Here is a 17056-nt window from a genome sequence, read left to right on the forward strand (position 1 = left end):
TGTATTCTGGTGTAGAAAAAAGCTCTCCCTTGCAACCAGCTTAGAAGTTTAAGTTGTTTTCCTACCCTTTCCTGTCCTAAGAGGTTCCTCTCAACAAGTTGTTTCTGTGGAAAGGGCCAGGGTCAGCTATCACATCTTTTTCTGCTTTGGGGAAAACTAACCGACCCAAACCAGTCATCTACCACTCCATTAAGCAAGAGGCTAAGATTGTTCTGTAAGCAAAGAGAAGCTTTCTTTGGCTTTAACTCAAAATCGTTTCACGTTAGTCTCAAAAAACTCTAACTGAAGTGTTGCTCCTGTAGAACCATCCAGAAGGGCAAGAAAAAGTAACCTGAGCCGCATTCCCACATGCCTGGTGGGAGACTTCCCATTTATGATCTTGCTTGGTGTCCCACTGAAAGCTGGTACGAACACCATCTTCATCAAAGGAAAGATCATCTGGGACCTGCTCAGTGCTGTAATGCAAGTAAGCCTCTTTCCCCATACTCCCCTCTGAATGCCAGTTCTTATACTGGGGAGAAAAGCACAACTGTGTTTCTCTTTTCCAATCAGTAGTGAATTCATGGCTGCTGCTTTCTGGTCTATGGGAAATTGTTCAATCAGGCGGATGTGAAGTTGGCACCAAACCCAAGTGGACGGCTACCTCAGGGATTCATACCAGATAGGAGGTAGGTTGGGGAGGAGAACTGCTAATACCTATAAACCCAGACGTTTATTTAGGCTTCTAGGAATGGAATACCTCCGAACCAGCTGAAAGCTGTTAAGGGTCATTGTCACTGAAGGGATGGGCCTGGGCACTATTAGCTCTCCACCCTACCTCCAATCCAGATCTGGGCACCAATTTCTTCCATTTCTTCACCTATGGGCTAAAACATATAATGGAACCAACAGAGTCCAGAGGCAGATGGAAAATTCCCATAAAGGTATGCTTAAACTTGTTACCAACCTCAATTTCTTCATTCTTAAATTTTCACTGAAAGGTAAAAATTTCCATACATTTTTACAAGTAGACCCATTCTCCCACCCCAGATAACTACCGACAATGACTCTCTTTTGCTATAGATGCAGGGAATCCTTCATCTCCTTGGTCATGGTGGGAATGAGGTGCTTGTGGTCATCAACACATTTGGCCACACAGAACTCCAGCTGCCTCTTCACCTGCTGCTCCTTGCTCCCAGCATCCATAAAGTGTTTGGTTTTGTCATTGCAATGCATGGTACATTGAACCAGGCGGTCCTGGAATCTCTCCAGTTTGATGGTCACAAGAATTTGTGTCTGGGCCAAAGGAGTGTGGCAGTGTTCAATACACTGATGAACCTGCTGCGGAGGCCTGGGTATCTTCACAGCAGCTGGCACTGCACCAGAACATGGTACCCTGCATCTTGTGCATATTCTCCCACTATAGCCCTTTCATCATGGTGTCCACCGCCTCCTGCATCCTCAGCTGCAGTGACTCCGCCATGGTGTACATGCCACCCCCAGCCCTGTGCCCTGCCTGGCTAGGCCTGAGCGCTCTGGCACCACCTCCACATGGAGCCCCAAGAGTGGCCCCACCCTTTTCTCATTTTTCAACAAACTTATTTAATTCTTATGTTTTTTTTTGTTAAATAATGATTTTGGGGGTGATCCTAGGGGTATTGAATGTTGCATTATGCACCTGATTTTAACTATTCCATAGATCTATTTTTTATTATGTACCAGATAGTTTGGATGATTATTTTTATAAAGTTGTGGACAGCAGGTATATTACTGCTATAAGAGTATGAGTTTTCCTATCATGAACCCTAGTGGAAGAAACCCAGATATGTAATATTTTTCCATATAGTGAGGGAGAGATATAAACACTTATCCTGTAGGACTGGGGGCTGAAGGCTGAGCTGACTTCTAGAAACATGAGGCTTACTTTTATACCCTAGAATAAGAAAACAGTGACTTGTATTGAACTAAATAGCTGATGTCCTTGTCCGTATCAGAGGGAAGGTGATATATACACAATTATCTGTATCCTTGAAATAAACCCTTTCCCACTTCACAATCCAAAATCTTCCTAAATTACAGGACGAGTCATTTACTATGCTCTGTAATTCCAGTCAAATCACTGGTCAGCAGAAACAATGGACAAAACAGTAGTATAATGTGAGATCTGGAAGTGATAGTCTCCCTTTTTATTTTTTCATTTTCATTTCTTCCTGTGATAGCTTAACCTTTTCTTTTTATTTTGTTCTAATTTAATTTAATTCTATGCCACTGACATTTTGATTGGTATGGTGTTAAATTTATAAATGCATTTGGAAAGTATTGTTGTATTTACTACATCAACTTGGCTTTACAGGAATGCTAATTATCTCTGTAATTCTTTGGTTCTTCCATGATTTCTGCCAAAAATGTTATATAGTTAACATAAGTTCTATGTATGTTCTGGTAGCTTAATTTCCACATGATTTACATATTTTGTCATCATTTTAAATTATATTTAATGTTCGATCAATTCAATTTTCTTTTCATTGGTGATGAAAAATAATTCTTAAGTTTTTGTGGGTTTATATTTGGTTACTATTTTCCATTAAGGATTTTGTTGATTCTCAGAGGTTTTCTTATCCCAGGCTATAAATAGAGATAAAACTTAACTTCCTCTTTAGCAATGCTTATTTCTTTATCTTGTTTTTCTTGTCTAATAGTTATCATTTATGGAACTATTTTGAATAATAATAATGAGGAGGGGATGTTTTGCTTAATTCCCTCCATCCCCCAACCCCTTTTTAGTGGGAAGAATGATATATAGAGTGCTAAGTCTTGGATTCAAAGAAATAATTTCCATTGTGTTAAGAAATACTTCCATTCCTATAGTTTTCAATGGTTAAAAAAAAAGATGGCTATTATAGTTTGGTTAATTTACCTAATGGTTAATCAGTTTTGTTGGTCTTTCAAAATATGCAGACTTTGTTTTGGGTATTAATTTTTTCAAAAGTTGTTTTCAGTTCTGTTAATTTCTGCTTTGATCTTAGTGATCTCTTCTGCTTATTTTAGATGCATTAAGTTGTAGGTTTTCTAATTTTTAAACTACAAAGCCTGCTAATTAATCTTTGCTTTTCTTTTTTTGTTGCTGTTGATATAAGCATTTAGGGAAATAACTTTGCCTTTAATGCCTACTTTAGTATTATCATAGTATAAATTTTGCTATGCCGCTTTATTTGTGTTATCATTTTCCTGTCCAACAGTTGGGAATGTAAGGTGTTGTGCCGGTAAGGGGGAAGCTCATTACTCGCTCTTTCCAGCCTCCACTCTAGCGGCAGTACTGGCACCCTGGCTCATCTCTTTCCTTTCACTGCGACTTTCTCTTCGGTCAACACCTTTAATTCTGCACCTCAGGGGGAATAGCTTTCCTTTCAAATTTTACCCCCTTAGCTCTCCTTTCTTACACACAATTCCAATCCTCCTTCTTCTTCCTCCACCCCCAAGGCTGCTCTTCTCATTTGCTTAGGAATGTGTTTAGATCTATGTTTTCTTCTCTTTCAGCTGGAGGATGTTGTGAAGACCCTCAGAAATTCTGTCTCTCTTTTTTTCCATCTCAAAGCCCCCATGCTGGGAAAGTCACAAGAGTTAGAAACATCTCTCAACCTGAGTCTCTCCATCTCTGACTTGTCTCTTAGAATCTGTCTCTCTTCTGTTTTGTCCCCCCTTGTCTTCCTGTAGTTTACTATTAATTGCCTCTCTCTCTGACCCAGTTAGTCCAAGGACTGCAGACTCACAGATAACATTGGTTAACTGCTTTTGCTTAGAAAAATCATTTTATTTTAAACCACTAATGAATGGAAAATAAACAAACCTAATCACATATTAGGAATTTAGTCCCATCTCTTTCCTGAGGGCATGACAGAAAAAGAGGGAGGCCAAGGACAGGGACGAAGAGTCCTTCATTCTGTTCTCAGTTGCATCAATGTCGCCAGCCATGCTTCGTCTTTGCTTGCACATCCTCCATCATCTCATCATCATACTGATCTTATTGTCTCAGCTTTTCCTCCTCTGCCAGTGGGCTGGTAGTGGTGGAGTCAGCTGCTACCTTGGCATGTCTTCTTTCACCCTGGCCAATGGCAGTGACTGCCCAGGCTCCTCCTGTGCCCCCCAAAGTGCTTGTACCTCTATCCCATACACTGATTGCACAGCCTTAGTTCTTGCCCCTCTCAAAAACTCTATTGCCTCTCTTCCTTGGGAATAGGAGAGGCCAGGTTTTAAAGGACCCAAACATTTCATGAAGCTTGCTCAGAGTAGGGGGCTCCAAGGACTAAAACCTCCCTAGTTTTCCTGAACCTGGAGAAAGGAGAAGGAAGAGATATTAGAAGCAAAAGTCTTGCCTTTGTGTAGTGCTGGTCTATGAGGATTTTGCTTTGCCCCTTTCTGGATTTGAGGGGCAATTACAGAGAAGTTAAGACCTCTGTTGTGCTCTGCAGTGAAACCTGATGTTAGGTAAGTACTTACAGTGGCCCTCTAGGTGGTACAATGGAAAGAGTGCTGGAGTCAGGAATACTTGAGTCTACGGATAGCCTTAGACACTTATGGTTGAGTGACGATGGGCAAGTCACTTAAGCCCTCACTTTCCCCATCTGTAAAATGGGAAAAATAATAGTGCCTACATAATAGAGCTGATGTGAGGGTCATATGAGATAACACATGTAAAACCATTTTGTAAACCTTCAAGCGCTGTATAAATGCTAGCTTTTATTATTATTATTGTCATTATTATAGGTAGAATATATAAAATGAAATTTTCTTTTAGTGGGGGAAGGCACTAATAGCTGTGGGAATTAGGAAATGTTTTATGTATAAGGTGGCATTGAAAAATTGAGCTCTTTCAAGACCCCTTGAATTTCTGCAAATTCTCTCTTCCTCCTCCCACCTTGATTTTTTTTTTTTTAAGGAAAAGCATGAGACACATAGGATTGAGAGTAAGAACAGACTTTAAAGATCATTTAACATCTAAAGATCACCTAAAGATCATCATTTTACCGATGAGAAAACTGCTAAGACTCTATTCAGACCCAAAGAAATTAAGTCATTTGCTCAAGGTCACACCAATGTCATGTAGCAGGGCAGGTATTCAGATCCAGGACTTTGAATTCCAATATTTCTGTTTAATGCCTGACTGAAATGGTGACATTCTGTCCTCTAAGAGATCTGGAGGTTGGAGCTCCCTTTCTGCTATGGGACTTTTTTTTTTTTTTTGAATAGTCATCTCAAATAAAAGCAATATAGAGTCAGCCTCAAAGTCCAGAAGATTTGGGTTCAAACCCTGACATATATTGACTGTAGGATCCTAGGCAAGTTATTTAACCCCCAGGTGCTCTAGGCAACTCTCTGAGACCCTTAAATTGCCTAGGAGGAGCTAATCCCATTGGCGGAGGGAGTTAATTCGCCCGAGATAATGATACCAGTGAATCATAGGTCCAGAGTCTGGATTCCAGACCCTATCTACCCCAATCTACTACCTAATGAATGAACAATCACCAAATAAATGATTAAAAAACCTAATTATTGGTAGATTAAGAATGTGCTGATGTAGAGATTAAGCTGTGAATTCTCATTTTTGATTTTGGGGATCATATGATCCTCACATCAGCTCTATTGTGTAGGCACTATTATTTTTCCCATTTTACAAATGGGGAAAGTGAGGACTTATGTGACTAGCCCATCATCACTCAGCCCTAAGTGTCTGAGGCTATCCATAGACAAATATTCCTGACTCCGTTTTTGATTTTGGTTGTCAGGATGATTGCACAGGAGGAGAAAAAGGCCCATGCAGGTGCAGTGACTCAGCACTGTGAAATAGGAAGACAGAAAAGGTGTTCGATTTCTACTTGGCCTTAGGCCTGTCTGTTAGTTTAACTTGGTCAACAGTGGGGAGCTAAAGGGAGACCTCCGGGAGCTGCAGCTGAGAACTAGTGAGCAAGCTAGTGAAGAAGCATCTTGTAGGAGGAAAGTGACGTGGGCAAGTCACTTAACCAGAGGTTAAGTTTGGTTTCTTTAGTTGTAAAATGGAGATAATAATAGATCTACTTGTCAGGGTTGTTGTCAGGATCAAATGAAATAATATTTGTTAAAAAAAAAAAAAGTGCTTGGCCCATTGCCTAATGTGCTAAGTAGGCATTTTGTTTATTCCTTTCCCTTTCTCTTTCCCTCTTAGGCAGCTTTCATTCTAATGCAGTGACTGGGGTAGGAGTGGATCACACTAAAAGGGGAGCTGAAAAGGTGGGAGAGCAGGTCCCAGAGACTAGGCTCGGCAGAGAATCAGGGAACAGAGCTTCTGGGAAGAAGCTCCTCCAGCTCCCAGGGCTGTAATCTCCCTCTGAGATTAGCTTTCTTCCATGTGGTGAACATCCGGTAGGTACCTAGTTATTTACATTTTGTCTCCTTCATTAGAATGTGAGTTCCCCCGGGCAGGGATTGTTTGCTTTTGAATCCCTAGCACCTAGCATGGTAATGGTCACTCAGCAAGTGTTTCATACAGAATTGTTGATTGACGAAAGGCAGTAATTGTCAAAGCCAGGGTCTGAACCTGCTTCTTCTGACTTCACCTTTAGGATCATGGACTTGGTGTTAAGAGATCATCTAGTCCAACCTTCTCATTTTTACAGGTGAGGAAAATGAGGCCCAGAAGGGTGCAGTCATTTGTCTGAACTCATTGATGTACAAAGCAAGGGGCTGGTATTTGAATTTCATCCTACTTCACCCCTGCCTCGTGCCACCCTGGATCAGGATAGAAATACATTGCCTGAGTTCATTAATTGTACTAGGTGGGAACAGTTAGTTCACTGCTCTGTCAGAGCCAAGGTCACAGTTTCCACACCCATAGGGGTTATTTACAAAGAGGAAGAAATCATTAGACAGCTGCAGACTGCCCTCTTAACCCTGGCCAGCTGCCCTTGATCCCAAGGCACATGGGGCCAGTGAATGCTATGCAGGGCACTTGGAAAGATCTCAGTTAAATACCTGTTGAGCTGAATGGAATTAAATTGAGAATGTGAATAAGATTAATACCAACCCATCACTGTTATGAATAGAAGAAGTCCTGGCCAGTCCTCCAGAGGGACAGCAGCACAAACCACAAAGAATGGTGCTTTTGCACCCGCTGCCTCCGGTCCCCTTCCCCATCATGCAAGATCAAGTTCTTGTTAGGAGAGGGGGTAGGGAGGTGTTGCATTTAGTATATGGCTTTCACCTTATTCACGCACATTTCCCATTAATTAACACAATTCTTCTTCAGCAGAGAAGTTGGCAGGAATCTGCAGGATCTGAGTAGCTTGAGTGGCTGCCAAGCTGTCCATCTCATGCCTCCTTTGCATAATGTACCTTATGTGAATGCTGGCTGGATGCATGCAGGCTGCCTCAGAAATGACACTCGGCTTTTGCTTTGACAGAAACATCACTACCTTGCCCGTTCTTTTCCACATCACCAGTTCCATCCACAATGATAACCCCAGCACTGCACTACCTCGCCCTCATCTTTCAAAGACCTTGTCACAGACTGGGGGAGTTATAGTCATCTTTCCTTGCTAGGAAAGGAGGATCGAGACTCCTTCAGAAGCCCTCTCCCCCTCAGGTAGATGTCAGTTACTAACCTCTTCACCCAAGTCATTCTAATGATCAGCAGCTTCCATTCACTGAAAGGCATTGAATGTTCCCAAACTCCACTCATAGTGTGGTACCTGGCTTTGTCACCATCCAATTCTTGATTCTGTCCTCAGCTCTGTAGGGTGTCTATAATCCTCTTCATTCTTGCAAACTCCGTTTGATTCCCCACAGGATCAGATGATTTAGAATTAGAAGGGACCTTGGAGATCATCTAGTCCAGGGATGGGGAACCTGTGACTGGTTCTCCACCCCTGATAGTCCAACCTCTTCTTGTACAGATGGAGAACTACACTCTAAGAGGTAAAACAATTTGCCCAAGGTCATATAGGTAGTATAGACTGGGTACAAGATGTGAACCCAGGTCCTTTGATTCCATACCTTTCCATGACACCATGCGTGCTGTTAAAGGCTGACTAACACTTGGGGTGGGAGGGAAGAATTTACAAAAGGGGATCTGTTCTAAGTAGGAATTTCATGTTCATTTTTAGTACCCCCTCCTCAAAATAATTTTAAAAAACCCCTTCAGATATTAATTTGAAAAAGATCTGGGATGGGAAGTAGGGTGAGAGTAATATGAGTAAGCCTTATGATGTGGCAGCCAAAAAAGCTAATGAGATCTTGGGCTGCATAGAGAGGTGAACTGTCCAGGAAAAAGGAAGCGATGATTTCTGTGTTATCATTTGCCCTGGGCAGACTATATGTGGAACATGGTGTTTACTTCTGGGTCCGGTGGTTTAGAAAGTCAGTCAGTCAACAGGCATTTATTAGGTACTTGCTATGTGTGTGAGGGCAAGCAAAGAAGAATTTTTTTTGCTGTCTTTGTTTATACCAAGAAATATAATGCCTCTGAATAACATGATTAAAGAAGATCCTACCCACCCATTGATGGGCCTGCCTGTTGAGGGGAGCTTGATTAGGGGAGTTGTTTTGTAGGAGGGTCCCAAGTCCCTTTTGTTCTTTTATACTGAGGTACTGGGTCAAAGGGTTGTGATGCCCTCTGGCTCCAAAAAAGGTATAAATACCCTGAGTTGAGGTTTTACTTTGGGTCTTAGTTTTTGGAATAGTTTTGAGTCCCAGAGGACAGTCGGGGAAGCCATTAAGCAGCCCCCCAGCTTTGAAAACCCAGATGTTGGTGCTTCCCTTTCTAGTAAAGATGTATATATGTTAATGGTCAGGGAGTTTGGAAGTGCTGTCTGTTGATTTTTGATTTCTCTGAAATTTTGATTTTGATTTTCTCTGATACCTGTGCTTGATTAAAGTGATTGTTAGCCCCTCAAAAGTTACCTTTCCTTTTAGAAAAGCAGATCAAAGAACTTGTGGTAGCAGGCCTCCCTGTGTATGTTGGGGTGCATATTGATACAATGTGCCAGGTACTATGCGAAGGAAAGACATTGATTAGCTAGAGAGCATCCAAAGGAGGATGACCCCATGATGAAAGGCCTTGAGATCATGCTATATGAGAAGTGGTAGAAGGAATTAGGAGTGTGTAACCTGGACAAGAGAAAGATCAGAGGGAATGTGATAATCATCTTCAAGTATTTCAAGGATCCTCAGGTGGCAGAGGGATTAGACAGGCTTTGTCTGGTTCTATGTGTCAGACCTAAGAGCCTTGGGTGACTCTGGGTAAATCACTTAATCTCGGTCCTTGAGGCGACTCTCCCCATTATGATTACAAATAGCAGAGCAGTTGACGTTCTGTATAATCAGTCAGGCAAAAAGAAGTTGGACTATGGCCCTTAAGGTCCTTTCCAACTTTGAATTATTGTGGGTTTTTTTCCCGTAAGAATCTATTTTATTCACCCTCTATAATAAATAATTGCTAACCTTTATATAGCTCTAACTATATGCTAGGCACTGTGTTAATTATCTCATTTGATCCTCATAACAACCTTGAAAAGTAGGTGCTATTATTATTCCCATTTTACAGATAAGGATGATGAGGACTGGAAGTGGGGTGTGAGACCCTCACAAAGACCGGAGTACCAGGGGCAGGTCATCTGGAGAAGAATTCACGAACTCAAGCATTGTTGAAGTCAAGGTAAAGATTTCTTATGCTTTTCAGCAGGCAAGAGTTCTTAGAGAACCTGCAACCTTAAAGGGGTACAGGAAAATGTGCCAAATGTGCTAATTAGGTGTTTTGGGGTGAGATTAGGGAGTGGTTAAGTAGTGGTCAGTTCTTAAAGGAACATGCACTTTTGGTATCTACTGCACAGGTATTTTACCCCAAATTCATCGGGGAAATAGCCCAAGGAGGGGCTATCTGGAGGTGTGATTTTAGGCCTAAAATATCACTGTCAACTAGCGGTCAGGGCTGACTCAGAAATACCAGGTTGCTCTCATCAATGTCTTGTTAGACAAGATAAAGGTAAGGGAGTATACGTAGCCTCGGATACATATGATTGGTCAGTGAGTGGTAAATGTTATGACCTAGTGCACAGCCAGTTCAGTCAGTACACAGTTGGTTCAGACTAAGAAGTTTTGTAGGTGCAGCTGGCTGCTGTATCAGGAAAGGAGATAACAGGTGTTGCTGGGGCAGGCTCTGTTCTTGGGCTGGGGAGAAACTACCTGGGACAGTATTTTGAGGCTAGGGAGAAGTGTGATTTTAAAAGAGAAATGTGATTTTAGAATTGGGGCCCAAGCACCCCATCAAGGAAATTGAGCCAAGCAGAAGTGAAGTGACTCACGTAGGGTCACAGCTGGTAAGTGTTTGAAGCTAGTTTTGAATTTAGGATTTCTTCTCTCCAAGCCCAGTACTCTACCCACTCTACTAGTGCCCTGAAGCTATCTTGTGGAGTACATAAAAAAGTAGTGTCATTGTCAGGAGTTGAAATTTAAGCTATTTTGCTAAGAGGGTTTTGACTTTTCTCTTAGTATGGCTACAATTGCTAAAATCCATTTTACCAATATTTAAAAGATTTAGGTTCCAATATCCAGAATAAATTTCTCAGTCTCAGAATGTTGAGCAAAATCTCTATTTTGAGTTGTAGAATTAAAAAAAAACCCAATCTTCTCATAATTGGTTATTATAAAAATCTGCCTGGATGTACAAATTTTATTAAGACATAGCTGTGCACATCATCCATTCATGGCATACTCCTGACTTGATTCCTTCTATTAGTGTCTGGAAAACTGAATGGAAAATTGAAACATATATGTATATATCATGCATACATGAATAAAATATAATATAAACTTAGTTTAATTAGCTGTGGAAATAATGTGCCTATTTTCTTAATAGCTGCTTTGCTTAATTGATACAGCAGATGCCAGGGACACAGTGACAGCTCAAAAAGGCACCTGGCTATATGATAGTGTTTGTCAAATGTATGACAGTAGAAAGCAGGTTGGAGTATTCCCTCTGCCAATAAACTTCACTTTTGCCAAACCTGGAGGCAGTTGACTGACAGCCCATTTAAAATGAGGCTGCTTCCACAATAAAGCTTCTACTTTATAGGACTGATAATGTATGCAAATGCTCCTGATGATGAATCCCATTAGACTTCTCTGTACACAGAAATATACTGGATTACCTGAATATCATTTAGATAGCTGGCAGACCATTGGATATATAGCTTTCTGAGAAAATTGGCAAGTAATGCTTTATTTGGATTCTTTGCCATCTCTGGCTTTCTAGTTCTAGCAATATTTATTGTTTCTATCCACTTTTTAGCTCTGTATGTGTAGATGCACGTTCAGATCTATGATTTCTCTGGGTGTGCATGTGTGGAGGTGACCTTTTGGTGAGGAAACTCATTTTATTAATACAGATCAACAACTGTTCTTCAATTTATAATCACCAGAGTTGCCTCTGGGCCTTGAGAGGTTAAGTGACTTGACCAGAATTACAAAGGAAATATGTCAGTAATGGAACTTGGATCCCCTCCTTCCTGACCCTGAAGTCATCTATCAAATATGTCCCACTGCCTCTGCCTCTGTCTACATCTTTTCTAGCACATTTCCCCACAGTCACCCCCCATCTCTCCATAATCTTCAACTTTCCCCTTTCTGTTGGTTCCCTGATCTTTGCTGCCTCAAACCATCCCTTTAGAAACCTTGGCCAGGGGCTCCCCCCTTTTCCCTCTAGTTACTCTCTTACGCCTTTTTCTCAAGCTCCAAAGAGCTTGTCTATAATCCTTATTTCTGCTTCCTCTTCTTTTAGCCATTTGTAGTCTGATTTTTGAGCTTATTGCACAACTGAAACTGCTTTCTCCAAAGCTACACATGCCTTCTTTTTTTAATATATTTTCTTTTTCCTCCAATTACGTATTAAAACAATTTATAAACATTAAAAAAATTTTTTTTAGTTCCAAGTCCTATCTGTTTCTCCTTCCCTCTCCTCCCCCCTCCCTGATACAATAAGTAATCAGCTATAGTTTATATAACACATGACTTCTTAATTGACAAATCCAATGGCCTTTTTTCAGTCTTTATCTTTTTTTGACCTCTATGTAACATTTGATGCTGTTGACCACCTGGATTATATCTCTCTGTCTCTGTTTCTCTCTCTGTCTCTGTCTCTCCACTGGATCATCATTCATATTCTGTCTCCTAACTGGTATACCCCAGTATTCTATCCTGGGACCCCTTCTCTTCTTCATATTTTTTCATTATTGATCATGAGGTGATGACACCTACCATGTCTTTAATTATCATCTCCTTGCAGAAGACATAAACACATATGTATGCATTTGTATATATCATATACAAACATGTGGGAAGCTAGGTGGTACAGTGGATAGAGCACCAGTGCAAGAGTCAGGAGCATCTGAATTCAAATCTCACCTCAGACACTTGACACTCACTAGCTGTGTGACCTTGGGCAAGTCACTTAACCCCAATTACCTCATCCTGGGTCATCTCCAGTCATCCTGATGAATATCTGATCACTGGATTCAGATGGCTTTGGAGGAGAAGTGAGGCTGGTGACCTGCACAGCCCTCCCTCACTCAAAACAAAGTCAAGTGCAAGTCATGTCATCATTTCTCGGATGGCATGTTCTTCAGCAACAAAGGATGAACACACACATACAAACATACACATACACATATAAAATGCTTTAGTTTCTCTCCTGAGATTCATTTCTGAATCTCCATCTGCCTGCTGGACATTTCAAACTGGATAGTCCTCCTCTCCTCTCTAACACTTAGTAAAAGCCCCTACAGAATTACTCTTTCCATTTGGTATGAGGAGCTCCTCTGCAAGGCTGACAGGCAGGGCCTTTATCCTACCTCCAGGCAGCTACCCTTGAGGATTCCCTTAACCTATATACAAGGCCATCTTTGGAGGAGGAGGAAAGCTCCTATCTGGCTCAGGCTGCTTCTGTTTGTTTGTGGTCTGATTCATCAGCTGCTGTGACTCTGACTAAGTCAAATAATCTTTTTGGGCCTTATTTGCTTATCTTTAAAATGAGGGGATGAGTATGCTAGATGGCCTCTGGTTTCTTCCAGCTCTAACTCTGTGATCCCAGACTACCACAGCTCATTATTTGGTTTCCAGATTCAAGTTATCTCCCTTCTCTAAACTATCTTCCCCAAAGCTGACAGAGGGATTTTCCTAAAAAGTATGTTCTGCTCCCTACACTCTTCTCACAAGCTCCAGTGTCTCTGTATAACCTCCATGATCAAATTCTTCTTTGGTATTTAAAACTCTTTACAACCTAGTATAACCTTCCTTTCAAGCTGCAACAACAGCAATTTCTATATTTTAAGATTTGCAGAGTACCTTACAAATATCTCATTGTATGCTCACAACAACTCCACTATTGTTATACCTTTTTTATAGATGAGGAAACTAAATCTGTAAAAGGTTAAATGATTTGACCAGGGTCACTCAGCTAGTAAGTATCTGATGGCTGGATTTAAACTCGGGTCTTCTTGACTCAAGATCCTGCACTCTGTCTACTGAGTTGCCTAGGGGTTTTATTCAGTATTGGTCCAGTCTAGCTGACCTCCTTACTATTTCTTACACATGGCTCTCTATTTCCTGACTCTATGCTTTCTGCATTCACTGTCTCAGATACTTGGAATATGCTCATTCTTCACCCCTGCCTTTTTGATCCCTAATCTTCAAATCTGAGCTCAAGCATTACATTCTTCCTACTTGAGTCCTTTCCTGATCCCTCCCAATGGCCTCAAACAGTTCATTCCCACTTAATATGACCTTATATCAATTTTTTAAATACCTATAATGATATTTGTTGTGAGTGCAGTTGTCCAGCTAGTACTGTCTCGGCCTTATCTTCCCTATGCTCATTTATCTCTTGGAGAGTTCATCAGCTATATCCTGTTATAATCACCTCTTTTTTTTTTTTTTTAAAGCCGGGAGTAATAATGGCCTTCAGGTCCAAGTAGTTCCCTTCTTAGCTGTTTTACAGTCTTTATCAGGCAAAAAAGTTAAGAATACAATCAGTATAGCTCAGAGCCCCCAGTTAGGAATAGCCTTAGCATTCAGTAAAGATGCTTGGTACTTTGCTGTAACTTAAATTTATGCTTATCTTTAGTTAACAAGACACAATTATATTTGAGTCAAAATGTAGGATACAGGAAAGATTTAGGCAAAATAAGTGAGCAGAGTGTTTCCATTGTCTGTTACTGGACAGACACAAGGAGGGGAAGCTAAGGACAGAACAGGTTTTTTTTAAAAGTTATCAAACTCCCCTTAGTTCTTGAAGAAGCAGGTACAAGTGGTGGCTCAAGCTTGAGTCTTTTGCTCTGAGATGCTACTTAGAAGGCTGATGGCCCACCCAGATATCTCTTTATTCTTCTACAACCCAACTTTTACTTTTTCTTTTCAGTCTTTCAGATTTTCCTTTCTCCTGTTGACCCAGTGCATGGCACATAGCTTAATTAATGCTTATTGATTAACTGACAAGATAAAATCAACCAAGTGTTTATTAAACATTTAGTATGTGGAGGCATATTTTAAATTCTTGTATATAAATACAAGCAAAAAGAAAAACATGCTAATGATGGAAGACAATATATAAAAAGTAGCTGAAAAATAAAAGGGAGAGAAGCTATCCATTCTGGGCCATGGTGGCTAAAGTCTGGAGAATCAGAGATGGCTAGTCTGGATCTTTCTCAAAAAAGGTGATTCCAGAAGATCTTCTCAGGACTATATTAACATTCCCTTCGATCAGGCCTTATAGACATTGGCCTATTCCATCTCCCTTTCTAACTCTGAAGCTGAGATCTAACATCAGTGGGGGACACTTGAAGCAATCATACTTTATTGAATGAGACAATTCAAATTTTTTGTTGTTGAAATTATTACGATCTATGTTTTATTAAGACTAACAGGCACTCAGTATTTATTTTCTCTAAGACTTTAAATGATATAGAGCAGAAACCTCAAACATGCAGCTGGGGGACTCCTGAGTGTGACTTGAACCAGATTAAAATGTAATTGGGAAATATTTAACAAAAATTGGTAAAAATATGGTAAAACACATTTAGCATTACATTTTAAAACTAAGTCAATATGCAATCCACAGGGATCCTTCTGTATGGATCAGTGGCCCTTGTTTCTACCTGAGTTTTACATTGCTGACATACAGGAGAGAGAACTGGACTCAGAAGTAGGGAGTTTCACCTCTGACTCACTCAGGCTCTGTGACCCTGGGCAAAGTATTTATTTTCTCCTTGCTCTAGAGTCTAGGCACCTCTCAGACTATAAATTGCAAAGCATGTGCCCACCTACATTGGTAGAGGAGAGGGTTCCTCACCTGAGATTTTCCTGTGTTAACCAAGGGTTCAAAGCTTCATCTGCAAAAGATTGTGAAGAGTGAATGCTCCATCCATTCCTATTGGATGGAGAGTTGTTGAAAACTTGGGAGAAGAGAGATCCTTGGTCTTCTGTCTTTTTCTTGTAAGAGATACTCTCATAAGCTGTCATCAACTTTGTCCCATGACCAAGCATGGGGGAATTGGTCTTTGCCAATAAAAAAAATATCTTATGTATAAGATTCTTTGAGAACCTGTCTATACCTATACTAATGAAATCAAGGTTCACTTTCTGTTGTTATTCTGAAGGAGGGGAAAAATACATATTTCCCTCTTCACAAAGGATTAAACACACTTTTACAAAGTGTCCTAACAAAATACTTGCAAAGATAAATTTATTTACATTTCAGTATCCTTATGATGTAGGTACAGGCCAGCTGTCAGCATTTACATTTTATATGTAGGGAAATTAGAGGACACAGGTTAAATTACTCACCCAAGGTCCCTCAGGTTGTAGGGAGTAGAATCTTAGTCCTCGGTTTCCATTTAATGGGCTTTGTCCACGAGAAAGCATTGAAGTATTATTAGTAAAACTTCTCAATCTGGGGGTATGTAAACAAAAAAAAAATTGATAAGTGTACTTTAATAGAATTATTTGAGTTCCTTTGTAATCCCATGTGTTTTATGTATATTAGACAATATTCTGAAAAGGGGTCCATAGGCTTTGCCACACTGTCAAAGGCTCCACGACACACAAAAAGTTAAGAAACCCTGCTTTTAGAACTTTATTAGTTCGCAAAGGGAAGCATTCATGGAAGATAGTGAAAGAACAAGGTGCATGTATGGAAGAGAATGGGTGAACATGTTCGCCATGCCTCTTCTCAATCTGATAGAGCTTGGGGCTAGGGGCTCCCTCCTGTTTTGCTTGATATTTAAGTCCCAACATTTGAGAAATGCAGTCTCTGGTAAGTAGTTAGGTGCCAGTGTGATTAGGATGATGGTGGTAGTGGCAACAGGCTGACATTTATATAACTCTTTAAAGTTTGGAAAATACCTTGTAAGCATTATCTCATTGGATTAGGAGAGGATCTAGAAAAATCTTCAAGGATTTGTCAGATAAAACCAAGGCTGACAACCACTGTCTCGGATTCAACATTGACCTTGTATTTTGCTTGACTGTCATCATGAATGCACTAACACTTGAAGTGGAGACAATGACTCATAGTGCAAACAGCAGTGAATTTTAATTTTGAGGTATTTGGATTGAATCTTGATTCTGCCTCCTACTACTTGCATGACCTTGGGCAAATCCCTAAGTCTCTGGACTTGGTTTGCTCATCTGTAACAATGAATTCGTGCTACGCCTCCAACGTCCCTGGTGTGGATCTTGCCATAATGCTGCTCTTGTGATGTCTAGGCTGGATCACTGTAGTGACCATCTACATATTCTATGATTCTTGATCCTAAGAAGAGTAGATTTAGAGCTAAAAGGGGCCTTAGAGAAAACTTAGTTCAATCTCCTCATTTTATATGTGAGAACTTGAGGTTAAAAGAGATGAAATTACTTTCCCACTGTACCAAATGTTGAAGGCTACCTTACACCTTTTTACTGGTAGAGAGTGCAGTGGTGTGTGTAATTAACTAGCTAAGGAAATCTGTTTCTCCTTTGTCTTCCCTGAAATGCCTGGAATAACTTTGGGTCATAATTC

At 40.5% G+C, this 17056-nt stretch overlaps 1 long non-coding RNA gene and 1 pseudogene across 1 annotated transcript in view; one reads left to right on the forward strand and one right to left on the reverse strand.

Annotated features, from left to right (window-relative positions):
* The window catches only part of LOC140532819 (uncharacterized), a 77786-nt gene that overhangs the window by 10603 nt on the left and 50127 nt on the right, over positions 1 to 17056 (forward strand). Inside the window, exons 2-4 of the long non-coding RNA XR_011976678.1 lie at positions 303 to 466; positions 553 to 668; positions 9554 to 9664. This is a non-coding gene — a long non-coding RNA (uncharacterized lncRNA). The remainder of the gene's footprint in view (positions 1 to 302; positions 467 to 552; positions 669 to 9553; positions 9665 to 17056) is intronic.
* On the reverse strand, positions 1057 to 1462 carry LOC140531025 (protein FAM136A pseudogene; annotated as a pseudogene).

Source organism: Notamacropus eugenii, chromosome 3 (assembly GCF_028372415.1).
Source record: "Notamacropus eugenii isolate mMacEug1 chromosome 3, mMacEug1.pri_v2, whole genome shotgun sequence".
NCBI lineage: Eukaryota > Metazoa > Chordata > Mammalia > Diprotodontia > Macropodidae > Notamacropus > Notamacropus eugenii.